A 12,460-nucleotide genomic window follows, 5' to 3' on the forward strand; every position below is an offset into this window, starting at 1 on the left:
CCTCTCCCACTTCTCTGCTCTGGGGTGGGCCCTCCACGGGCTCAGGCAGTATGTGTTCCACCTTGGAGCACCTCCTCCTCTTCTGACCTTGGTGTTTCCTCTGCTGTTTATCAACTCTTCTTTTTTTTCCCTCCTCCTCTGCCTGCCCAACATTTGCTGCCCTTTCTTACACACATTTTCTCTGAGGCACCACCACCTTGGCTGCAGGGCCCGGTGGTGGGTCCGTTGGAGCAGGTTGGAAGGGGCTGCTGCCGACATGGGGCAGCCCCGGCCTCACCTCACAGAGGCCACCCCGCAGCCCCTGCTGCCAGCGCCTGGGCACCTGCACCCACTGCAACTTTAAAAAACAGAAAAGCATCTCTCACACAGTCATACAGTGGTGGCGCCCCCGTGCAGCCCATCCGCCTGTTAAGGCAAACTCCACTGACTCCATTGCTGCTTAGTATAACGCGTCTGCCTGCATGCTCTGACACAGCAGAAGTATGTCCAAACACCGCCCTTCCCACCTCTGTCTTGCACCCTGAAAACACAGCGAGTGGGGCTTGGCATGTTACCAGGCTGAGCTACCCTGAAATAGGATCTTCAGCTCCTCCCAGAAATGGGGAGACCTGGGGTAGGTGTGGTTTTCCACTGATGCAAAGGAAGGCCTAGGGGACCTTACCAAACAAGCAAATAAACCCCAGGAGGTTAATTCATCTCCACAGAAATCAACTGCAGAAATCTCCAGTTCTGCTTTCGCTCCTTTAAACATCAAAACCCAAATTCCTTTAATAAAAGGTAAAAGAGGCCATCCTCTTGGGAAGGGTGTCCAAATCCTTGTGTCCTGATCACACTCAGCATATTCCGTTATTTTGTAATTACTCAGCTTCACAAACAAGGAGGGAGAAGTCGTTGACACTTTCTTTAACTCATGTTGAGCCTATAATCTCTTCTTTCTATTCCCAAATAAATAGTTCTATAAAAAAGTGAAAAATTTCTACAACTGCCAGGATTTTCCTTCTGGGTTTAAAATGGGGCTGGTGCAGTCACACCTTCTGACTTGCTGCATGCTCTCTTCTTCCTCACCAAGAGACTTTGAAAAGATGTCATGGGGTTTGTTTTCACCACTTAGACCTCCTCCCCCTCCCTGACAGTTACAACCAAAGAATTTGTGGGAAAGGCGAAGGCAGGGGATAATGGTTTAACTTTCCTAAATGTGTTGGAGAAGAGGAAAACACAATAAACTCATGCTTCATCACAAGAAACACCAGTTTATGTAGCCTTCTGTATTATGGCTGCTTTTGTTTATGTGACTGCTCCTTCTGGACTACTTTGGAAGATACGAAAAAGGCTGATTGCTGTTGTTCTAGAACAGGTTTTCAATTTGGGGAAGAAAGAACAGAAAAAAAGGATTCAGAGCAGTGACTTAGCTTGATGTCTAAATGCCAGACCCATCTCAAGCATTGACTAACTGATCCCTCCTCTGATCTGCAGTCTTTCTTAACCTTTTTCTTTGAAATAGATAGTGAGCAGGGACATAATATTTTTATTAGGAACAAGCAAAGACATAACACTTTGTAAGGGCCATTTCATTTTTCTAATTATAAAAGATAGGCAAGAGGAAGGCTATATTCAGTGCAATTAATAGTTAGTCATTCTTTCAGAATGAGGAAATTATGCATACAGCCTTTAAAACTCATCTTGTATTACAGAAAGTGATAATACTTAAATAAATTTAAGAAGACATAAGTGCTAAATGTTTTACTGACTATTGGATGTGAAGATATACATGTTTAATTAAATATACTTTAAAACACTAATAAGCATCCAAATTGCTGACAATCAAAAGCAGTCAAAGCTCTTAAATTAATTTGCCTCTTAATTTAATCAGTGATGTAAAAGCTAAAATATCTGCTGAATACAGCAACTAAAACTTAAAGGGATAGAAGCAATAAAGTTAAACTAAGCAAAAGATTTCTTGGCCTACAACTTGTAATTTGATTTGTTTTCCTGAATCAGTAACATAATATTATGGCATCTATACATCCCAAAGGACTTTTACACAAACATGTGAATCTGAGAAAATGCAATAATTCTCTCCTGTTAATAATCAACAGCAACAGTGAACCTTGTGGAAATCATGTACTATTGAAGGTATCATTTTACTAATACTTTGATTCAGATATCAAGAGAAGCAATTTCTTCTGAGGATTCAGCCAGTCTTAAACATTTCTACATCAGAAGAACCTGAGCTTTCTAAAAGAAAAGAGATACACATAGAGCAAAATAAAGAAATGTTAAACATATAGGAAGATAAATAATAAATGGATGGATTTTAAAAAATTAAAAATAGTAGCAGGCAAAACCACAATAACAGCAGAAAACTACATTATCATGATTGAAAGTATATACCTAAAGAACATGTATGCTCTTGACTGTAGGGAGTAATCTGAAACTATAATTTATAAAAATTTGTTTTACAAAGAAGAAGTGCATGGAAGATTAAAGCTATAAACATCACACATCATGTACAGGTTTGGAAGCCAATTTGATACAAGAACAGAGAAGACATATCCAAAATTACTAGATCAAAATACAAACATGATAACCTGTATTATGGCAACACCTGCAGAGCCTATTGTTATGGTTGCTATACAAAATAAAAGATGAAAATAATTACACAGAAACAGATGGGCTGTGTTTTGATGGCATGATTTTCAGCTGTGGTTGAAAAACTCCACAAAGGTCATGTTATGACTTTTGCATATCTTAATGGGGTTTTACCCAGTGGCAGGCAATCCAGTACAAAATCCTGCTGAAGGTGCAGTGCCCGTGGGCGCTGTCTGAAAATACTCAGTGCTGGTAAACCCCACACAGGGGCTGCAGAGTGACTTAACATCATTAGGGTGAATTTCCCAGGTTTTTGTTCACTACAAGTATAATAAAAACTCATCAATGAAGATTCATAACAAGCACCTTTTTATTTCTGGGAGACAAGGCTTATTGTGTAACAACAGCTCAGAGAAAACAGACTCCCAGCGACTAAGAAGCTATCAGTTAACACTGCTGTTTTGGTAACGACTGAGAAAATAGGAGGCTTAAATAGGAGCTGCAGTAGGCAGCGAAATTACAACTGAAATGAAAGTAATACTGTATCTGCAACAACCCACAGTAAAATCACTAGTGTTATCTTTATGTATTTATCCACATATGACAAGAAATTGGCCTACTCCTACCAAGGAGGTACAGTAGATCTACAGTTTTGACCAAGGAAAAGGATAAGGGTATTTGTCTGCCCTGATGAAGGATAGTACTTCAATGAAAGAAAGAAAGGAAGGATTACACCATGTCATTCTAACATTTTGTTTTATTAGATTTCCTGATGCTGTCACTGGTGGGGCACAAAAGCTAATGAAAACCTGCTTGGAAATAATTTGTTGAGGCAGAAGCTTTACCCGGACGTGGTAGTAGGTATTGCATGCGAGTACAGCTGACAATGCTGGACAAATATGGCCAAGAAAGGGAATTCACCTCATTGTGGCTTTCAAAACTTCTCCCAATTATTGAAGAATCAGAAAAAAGTCTGTCTCAGATGCCCTGGAGGTGAATACAACCCTCTTTTTCAATGTTGGCAGACACTTCCTTGAACTGGAACAGGTCAAGATTTTTACCCATTTAAGATGGGAGGTGGGGGAAAAAAGGGTATTTCTGGACAAGCACAACACAATCTAACAAATGTTTGGTAATGAAATTTGTGCATCTCCCAGCGCTCTTTGGCATAGATGTCACATGAAAAACTTCAAAGCAGCTGGTTAAGCTGTGAACAAGCTAGGTGAGAAGAGGAGAGCATGGTGAAGGGTGTCTGGAGGGCTGCACCAGCCCCCTGCAATGGGAGGAACCTCCCTGCACCCTGCAGTAATGTCATGCCTCCAGTCAGGGCTTCCCTGCCACCAGCCCCAAGTGGGTGGCAAAAGGGCCATTTGGGACCGATGGGGGGGTGCTTGTCAGGTAGCCAAAACTACCTCTGGATCTCTGGCAGTGAGTTAGCTGTCCTGGCTGATGACAGCTTCACAGGGCTCTTGTCTGACCCACTGAATGCACCTACTGCGGAAAGGAGCTGGAGGTAACCAGATCAACACTTATTAGTAGGCTACGTTTTGAAGCTTTAGGGGTCTTTAGATAGCATTACAGCACACTCAGCCTATTATTTCATCAGCGTTAAGCCTATTAGCTCATCAGTGTTATGAAAGGCAAGAATTGGCTCAGCAAGAAAATACCATCTTAGGCTCAGCCATCTGCGGTAATCCTGCTTCCTTGGTCTGCTCCTCCATTTCATAGCGTTTCTGGAGTTCATGGACAGTGAGTAGGCAATCGGTGGTGCTGCTAGGTTTCTCGAGTGGGAGCTGTTTGCTCTGACACTTTTGTGTTTGCATGGGACTAGCTGCATCCTGTTTGTTCAACGGAGAAGGAAGTCTCTGTGCGAGAAAGTCAAGCGCACTGGACCAGCTACTGCTGTGCAGAGAAAGCAAACAGGGAGAGTTGCTGCTTTTATCCTTTACCCCCTGCTTTCACTAAGATGGTGGGAGGTACCTCCTGACACAAGGAGAAGAGGGCTTATCTCCCTCAGCCTGCACTTCACTAAGGGGCCTTTTGCATACTAGCAGAGATGACTCAAAAAGCGCTAGCATTGAGTATACAAGTGAATATTCTTTCCTTCAGAAGAAATAAAAAAACCTGCACAGCTATATCTGGTACTTTTGCAGTCAGTAAAATTAGGAACTCGGAAGCATGCAAAGCATTGGAGGACTATCATCATCTTACCCCACTGGGTCTGTAAATCAACAGGAAGGCTGCAAGGCATGAGAAATGGGGCTGCATCACAAAGGAAAGATACCCAGGCTTCCTCCCTCCATGCACACTTCCTTTTCAAAGCCAAGCAGTCTTGGTCAACATCAGAAAAAATATGACATTCTCACTAATCCTTTTGTGTTGTTATTAGAATAATTGTTTTTACACCAAATAATCAGACTTCAGCCTCTGTAAGTCTGGCCTAAACATGGAAATCACAGAAACTGAGGAATCAAAATTGACATAAAAACATAGCATGGAAAAATGTATGAAAAAATGCAATCAGACAATTCCTTTAGGCTCCTTCATATATATCCACAAGCAATCCAGTATTACAGTTCAGAGATCGAATTCCTTGCTTTACAGAGCAAGAACATGAGTTACTGGCTCCTTGTACCAAGTGAGATTTGAGTAGCTTCAGGAAATGTCATACAGCCTATTGTTAAAAATTGGTGAGGTGGGAATCAGAAGGAAGGTAAAAAGAGGAGGTAAAAACAGTTGTATGCTGAAGAGATGACATTTTTACATCTTTAGAACACTTTTTTTTTTTCAGTCATCGTGTAGCACCTACACAATACCATTTTCCTGAGTCAAGCATTGTCAGTTTATTAAAGACTAAGCATAACTCAGCAACTGATGGGACCGGCCATAAAGGCAACCTGGTTCTAAAGAGAAAAACACAGAACAGGAGAAGATGCCTGCTGAAATACTGACAGGAAAAATGCCTGCCAGCCTGGGAACCAGGAGTATCCTTGAGAAGTGTGGCTGGCATCTCTGAAGCACGGCTGAGTACCGAGAAACTGGACACATCCCAAGATACCACTGATAAGCACAAAACTACGGAACTGTAACAGCAACTTATCATCTGGAAAGGTGAAAAATAGTCTGGAAAAGGAGGGAAACATCCTGAGAAGGTAGGAATTGGCAACTGCTGTTGGCTGTTTTACCTGGAAGAAAAGTAAAGCAGTCTGGAAAAATAAAACTTGGTCTGAGAAAATAAGAACCATCATTATCTATTAACTGTCCCAGGTGAAAAATGGAAATTAACAGCACCATTGCGTGCTACATGTGGGGATGTCCTATGCCCCCTTATGTCTCTGAGATATAAAAACTACTTATTTTTTACCTAAAATGGAGCCTGTCTTTCTGAGAACTTCCCCTGTATGAACCCTTTTCTATGAGATCTCCCAGACAGACTAGACCCTTGCTGGGAATGCCTGGCTGACTCCAGACTCCATGGCAAGATCATCACTGAAGTGAGACTCTTACTTTATTGGGTCCCCTCTGGGCCACCTTCTGAAAGCAACTGCAATTGAACCCACTTCTGGGATTCATTTGGTGAGTGTGGTACTGATAACACTTTGAATATATATAGATATGTATTGTTGTATAGTTTAGGAAAATATGAACATCTCTGAACCATTTGCTAATAACTTTAAAGAAATACCTACTGTTTATTGCATATCTTGCAATATTTTTATATCCTCTGCTCGTTCTGCCACAGCAATTACATGGCTCTGCTCCTAGGTCTGTGCTGATGTCCTCCATTATGCAATTTCAGACAAAGCTGTTTTGACAAGCAAGACAGAGCATGGTGTCAAAAATCCTAGTCCTTCACCATAGTCAGCAGGATGCATCATCCCTGGATGCTGTGCTCCTTGTGCCAGGGCCTGCAGAGAGACTTTAAACCACAAGACCAGCCAAATGCAGCCTCGGGAGTCTGTGCTCTGGGAGAATCCTCATCATGAATGCACTCAGGTGTGTGTGTGTGTTCTGTACATGGCTTTGGATATGGTGTGCAGAATTTGTCCTTTCACTGAGTTATCTGGTTTTTAAGTTTATCTTCAGAGTGATTGTTTTGACTGTCAACCTCTAGGAGATTAATAACATGAATACATTTAGAAATCTGTACAGAGTAAACACTGCCAAGATGCCCAAAATGAAAATCTGTGGTGCTGTGCATCCTTTAAGTGCAACATCTGTTATGCATTTATTGTCTTTTTAAAATTAGCAGTTAGCTGCTGATCTGTTTAAGGGGATGAGGTTTTTCAGGTCTTTAGCAGTAGCTGAAATCTGGCTGTGCTGGTGTAGTGACTTGAGCCCAGAGGCCCTTCTGAGCACCACACAGCCCTTCACTCACCCCTTGCCCCCAGCGCTGGGAAGGAAAAAAATGAAACAAAAGGCTCAGGAATGGAGATAAGGACAGAGAGGGGTCTCTCACCCATTTAAAGGTCACAGGCAAAAGACAGGCTCATTAGGGGAAGAAAACTGGAGAGTGAGAAGCGTTACCATATCTTAAAACACCTTCCACCACCCCTCCCTTCTTCCCAGGCTCAGTTTTGCTCCTGATATCTCTACCTCCTACCCCAGCAGTACAGGGGCAGGGGATGGGGGTGCAGTCAGTCCTGCTGCTTCTTCCTCCAAGGTGGAGGGAAGCACTCCGCTGCATTCTTCCCTCTGCTCCACGTGGCATCCCTCCCAAGGAGACAGTCCTCCACAAACTCTCTGCTGTGAGTCCTACCCACGGGATGCATTCCTCTCGAGACACTCCAGCATGGGTCACCTCCACGTGTTGCAGTCCGCCCAGCCCCAGACTACAACAACGGGGATTGCTTCTTCCCACAGAGTCCTGGGGGTCCTCCACAGGCAAATCTCTGCTCCTTTGGTGACCTCCATGGGTGTCAGGGAGGGCGGCACTGCCGTCTTACCAGGGGATACAGGGGGGCTCCATGCTCCGACGCATCTCCCTCCCTTCCTTCTCCTTCCTTCCACTGACCTCAGTGTTCACACAGGCGTCCTTCTTATAACTCGTCCTCAAAGTCCCCTCCTCTCAGGTTCCCCTTCTTAAATATATTATCTCAGAGGCACAGCCACCATTGCTAATGGGCTTGGCCTTGGCCAGAGGCAGGTCTGGCTTGGAGCCGGGAGAGCTTCAAGAAGCTTCGTACAGGGGTCACCATTGTAGCCCATTCCCCACTACCAAAAACCCCACTACACGAACCTAGTACACTGGTCAAAATTTTTCAAATTTTTATTCAGTAAGTTAGGCCTGGCTTGACTCTTGATTGTATTGCATTCTCTAATTCTGCTATATGCTTTTTGAATGGGTGATGTTAGTCAATGTAATGACGTAACGACATTTTTATTTTACTTCCATTCCTGTTCCCAAAACTCCCAACAATTCTCTTTTTGCTTTTTTGACTAATGATAAGAATCAAACTGATTTTTTTTCAAAGACGTAGTCACACCAGCTCCCATATTGCCTTCCCTAGTGCTAAATTAGTCCAGCACTGCATAGATACTTATGGTTATGCTTCCACAGGGGCACTATTCTGCAGCATGTCCTTGTTTTGGTCTGTCAGATAAAAGCTTACCTGATGGGCTGAAAAACAGGAATAAGTCAGGAGGAAACTTTTTACACTGGAGCAAATTTTCCATTCCACCTCAGCAGCTTTTGCTTCTTTGCTGACCCCTGAGTGATAAAACTAGGGAAGAAATAAACTCTATGTTCCATGCATCTCTCCTCTTCATCTAGCTACTACACTTCAGTACAGAGTTTCCACAACTAGAGTATAAGTGATCTTGTGCTTTTTCTTTTGAGGAAAATGCCACCTTATTGACGTCTTTCTTTTAGGGATGCCCATAAGCGCAAGGGAGAGGGTCAGGTCTGTGAAAACTTGGGAAGCAGGTTTTGGATCAGGGTTGGGGAAATTCCTTCTGCAAGGAAGGGATTACAACTTGCCACTGCAAGGCTGTTGCCTTTCTGGTGTTTGGAGAGTGGAGAAACCATTATTTTCATCTTTCCTTCTTTTACAGAAAAGTAACTGGTAAAGTAACAGGGATCATTCACATTATATGTGTGATGTGTTTTCCACAGACCACCTACTCCACTGATTTGCAGTCTGGAATAGATTGTTAAAATCTACCCATCTATCTAAAAGTTCCACCACATCTGGGTAACTTAGCTGGGCGCCAGACATGCTCCATATTGTAGTATTACCTGCTGTTACAAAACATTCTGGGGAGAACATGGGCACTGAGTGAAGCGCAACATTTTTGATTTCATTGCAAGGAAGGTGGAGTTTATCAGGAATGTAAGGTCAGGTTGGAAAAGAAAATACCTTTCTGTTGTAGGCTTCTGCTAATTAACTTTGCATGCTTTCTCCCCTCCTGAGCATGAGGCCTGCAAAAAAAGGGAACCTTTTTGTTATGGATATTTGCAATCTAATTTGCCAGGCCAAAAGATAGTCTAAATGACCTAATTCTCAATATACTATGGGACCAAGCTGAAGTACAATGGTAGAGGAACCAATAATTCTGTTTCAATGGATCAGCTTCTCAGGCAGTACCCTTTGGTTGAAACTTTTCAGATAAGTAAACTAATCTAGGTTGACAACAACACTCTACTTTCTAAGGTATGGTTTTTGCAATGCGTTTTTGGTCTGATAGGATCTTGGTAGCTTTTTCCTGTCTGCTTGAGGCCTACTGAGCTGCATGTACTGTACTGTCTCAAAGCTCGGTTCTTTGCAGCTCTGAAAATAAAATACTGCAGTTTCTCCCATTGACTGACAGAAATAAAATAATCTATGATGCATGAACAAGTCTAAATGAAATAATAATATCCTTAGCAGTGAAAACCGGATTGGTAATACAATAATTGAGCAGATTTATTGCCATCTCCTTGGACTAGCCTGCTGAAACAACCTGCTATTTTATTTAATCTCATATTGGAGGAATTACTGGCTGGTAATCCACCATTAAATATCATTTAGAATGATGGATGAAAATGTCAGCTTTTCTAACATGATCAATCCATATCTCATTAACACATATTATTTATGATTCTTATAATGGGACCTGCAGGAGTTTCCAGGGGGAAATGGAGACATCAGCTGTTGTTGAAATGAGATGAGATATACTGTAGTTTATGAGTTAATAACTGCATATAAAAAATACTTGCCCACAGTATCGATTGTCCTTTACCATTTTACAAATAAATCAAGTGCCTTGGTTTTACCTCTTGCTACGTAGAGCAGCTCTTCCTTCTATTCATTTTGTCACTAATAATTCAGTGAGAAAAATATTGAAAAGCATATAAGAAAGACCATTTTGCAAATTATTTCTAAGACACAGTGTGGGGAAAAGCGTTTGAATGAGAAATAAGAAGAAACTCTTTATTGCTTGGTTGTTGTTTGCTAAGGACTTTGGGCACTTTTTCCTCCCTCAGTCCCTCTGCAGACAAATTGATACATTTCTTCAGCTACAGCACAGTTGCATTTTAATTATACTTGCTACTGTGTGCTGCCTCAAAGATGGATGAAAAGCAGATCTTGATTCATAGACTTAATGCAGCTGATGGGGCAGCAGTAGCCATCATCACAATGTCCACTGTTGCCTCAGTTGAGAGTCATTTTATACTTTAGCTCATAAACATCAATAAAGGAAAATGAGTAGTAAACGACTGTCTAGAGTACAAAAGACCAACTCATATTTCAGATGAAAATGAAGAGAAAACATAGCTTTGATTTACCTGTGGAATTCCCATTAAGTGCACCACTGGCAGAAGGGAATTGGATCAATAGTTGACTGGCCGCAGAAAACAGCTTCTGTCCATTCAGCAGCCAGTGCAAAAGAAAAACTGTCATAGTGTGATCTTTATCAGGTTATCTTCATTACACCAGACCAATGAGAAATATATATGCTGGTCAGCTAGGGGGTCCTTCGAATTCCTGGTCCTATTTGTGCTCTGAGCACAATGCGCTCACAAATTATTTGTTTATAGCCATCAAACACCTTCAATATTAATCTCTGTTATTCTTTTTATAGGTAATCCATAACCGGAAACTTTCTCTTAAGACTAATTTACTCACTCAGAGTTCTTTAAGAAAGAGCTCTATCAAAAATTATCTTTCTTCCTGCTGAAGAAGAATCTGTAAGGACCTTTTGTGGTGGTTGTTGTTGTTGAAGCTTGACTGAAAGATTTACTACATATCCTTTAGTAAGTTCTTGGAGGGTATTTCTACTTTAATACAAACATTTCTGAGTTTATTTGATCAAAGACAACTGATGGCTGTGAAGGAAAAACAAACATTCTCTACAAGCTGTTAGCTTTTCGGGCGACAGCTTGTACATATGGCAAATGATATATAAAACAAAGTGATCTTGTATTTTCCCCCACCCTTGACCTGCAGAGCAGAGATATTTTACTTCTTTTTAGTTTTCTGTAATTCATATAGCTTCACCTTAGTGTATGCAAGGTGAGGATCTGTATACACAAGAAAGCAATTTTGGCTTGGTTGTTGCATGATTCTTGAAAGAACAGGTTTTCAGAGTACAACACAGATTTTAAAAATGTTACTATTTACAGATCTAAAGTAGGAGGAAAAAATCACTTCTTCATGCAATGATAACATAAATTACATTATCAAATCCTCTAGCCTAGTCCTAAAAGTAACCACATTATTTTTACACGTATCCAGACCTCTATCAGTGAGCTACTACAAAACTGGTTTTGCAGAATGCATCTCTAGAAATTATAATGATGTTGTCTTCAGATTAAACAAAAATACATTTTATGTCAGCTGAAGGAGTCGCACATTGGAAGGTGGAAAAGATGTCTAACTATGAACTGTTTAAAATTGCAGAAAACAAGTATTTTCATATTATTACAATATTATCAACATTTTAATATCATTATAGCCCCAGAAGTTTTAAATTATTTAAATCTTCCTATATATTTTTATTATTGCAGTACATTTCAACCTAGTGAAGTCTCAGTTTTCCCTAACAGAATGTGGAGATTTGGTTGAAGAATGTCTACCTAGCTGAAGTTATCTGTGATAACACTACCCCAGAGAATTATGCAGTCTAACATATAGAAAAAGGACTGCTTTTTGTATATGCTTATATTGATAGATAATATTTTGAACAAACTTCCAGACTGGAAAAAAATTCATAGATATATTAACATATTTGACTGTAGCTGAAGACTCCTGTAAAACGAACTTTTTAAAGATAGTATTTCTCTGTCCAGATCTCAGTGGTACACTCCAGAACAGAAATGGGGATATGTATTATCAAAAAATGGTGGAAGTCAGAAAGCAATGTTGGTTTCTCTGAATAAACCAGAAAATGCACACATATCTGGTTTAGTGCCTATCTCTAAAATGCACACATACATCACAAAAAGTCTGAAAGTGACATTTGGAGAATTTTTTTAATTCATCCTTCTTGGTGAGGGGGAAATAGAATAAGAGGTTGTATTTTATATTATGTTCTCTCATACACAACCACAGTTTTCTGAAATAAAAATCCTTTAAGATTAATCCCTAAAGATTTGTTCAGTCAGCTTTATGGCAACAATGGGACAGACACTGCCCTTGACAGCCCGTATAAGATGGTTGTAAAAATCTTAGATGAGGCCATCTTGTTTAGCCAGCCCCTTTTCAGTAAGACTATGACTAGGGCCTATTTACTCTTCATATCAGTTAAGAAATATATCAGCAAGAGAAGATGCACAGTCTACCTTTTCTAGTAATCAGGATATTTTTCCACAAATACTCAGATTTTTTAAAAAGGAATGTTTTTCATTTCTCCAAGTTTAATTTTGACACTATTGTAAGACTTCTAAGTG

Source organism: Strix uralensis, chromosome 1 (assembly GCF_047716275.1).
Source record: "Strix uralensis isolate ZFMK-TIS-50842 chromosome 1, bStrUra1, whole genome shotgun sequence".
Classification (NCBI taxonomy): Eukaryota; Metazoa; Chordata; class Aves; order Strigiformes; family Strigidae; genus Strix; species Strix uralensis.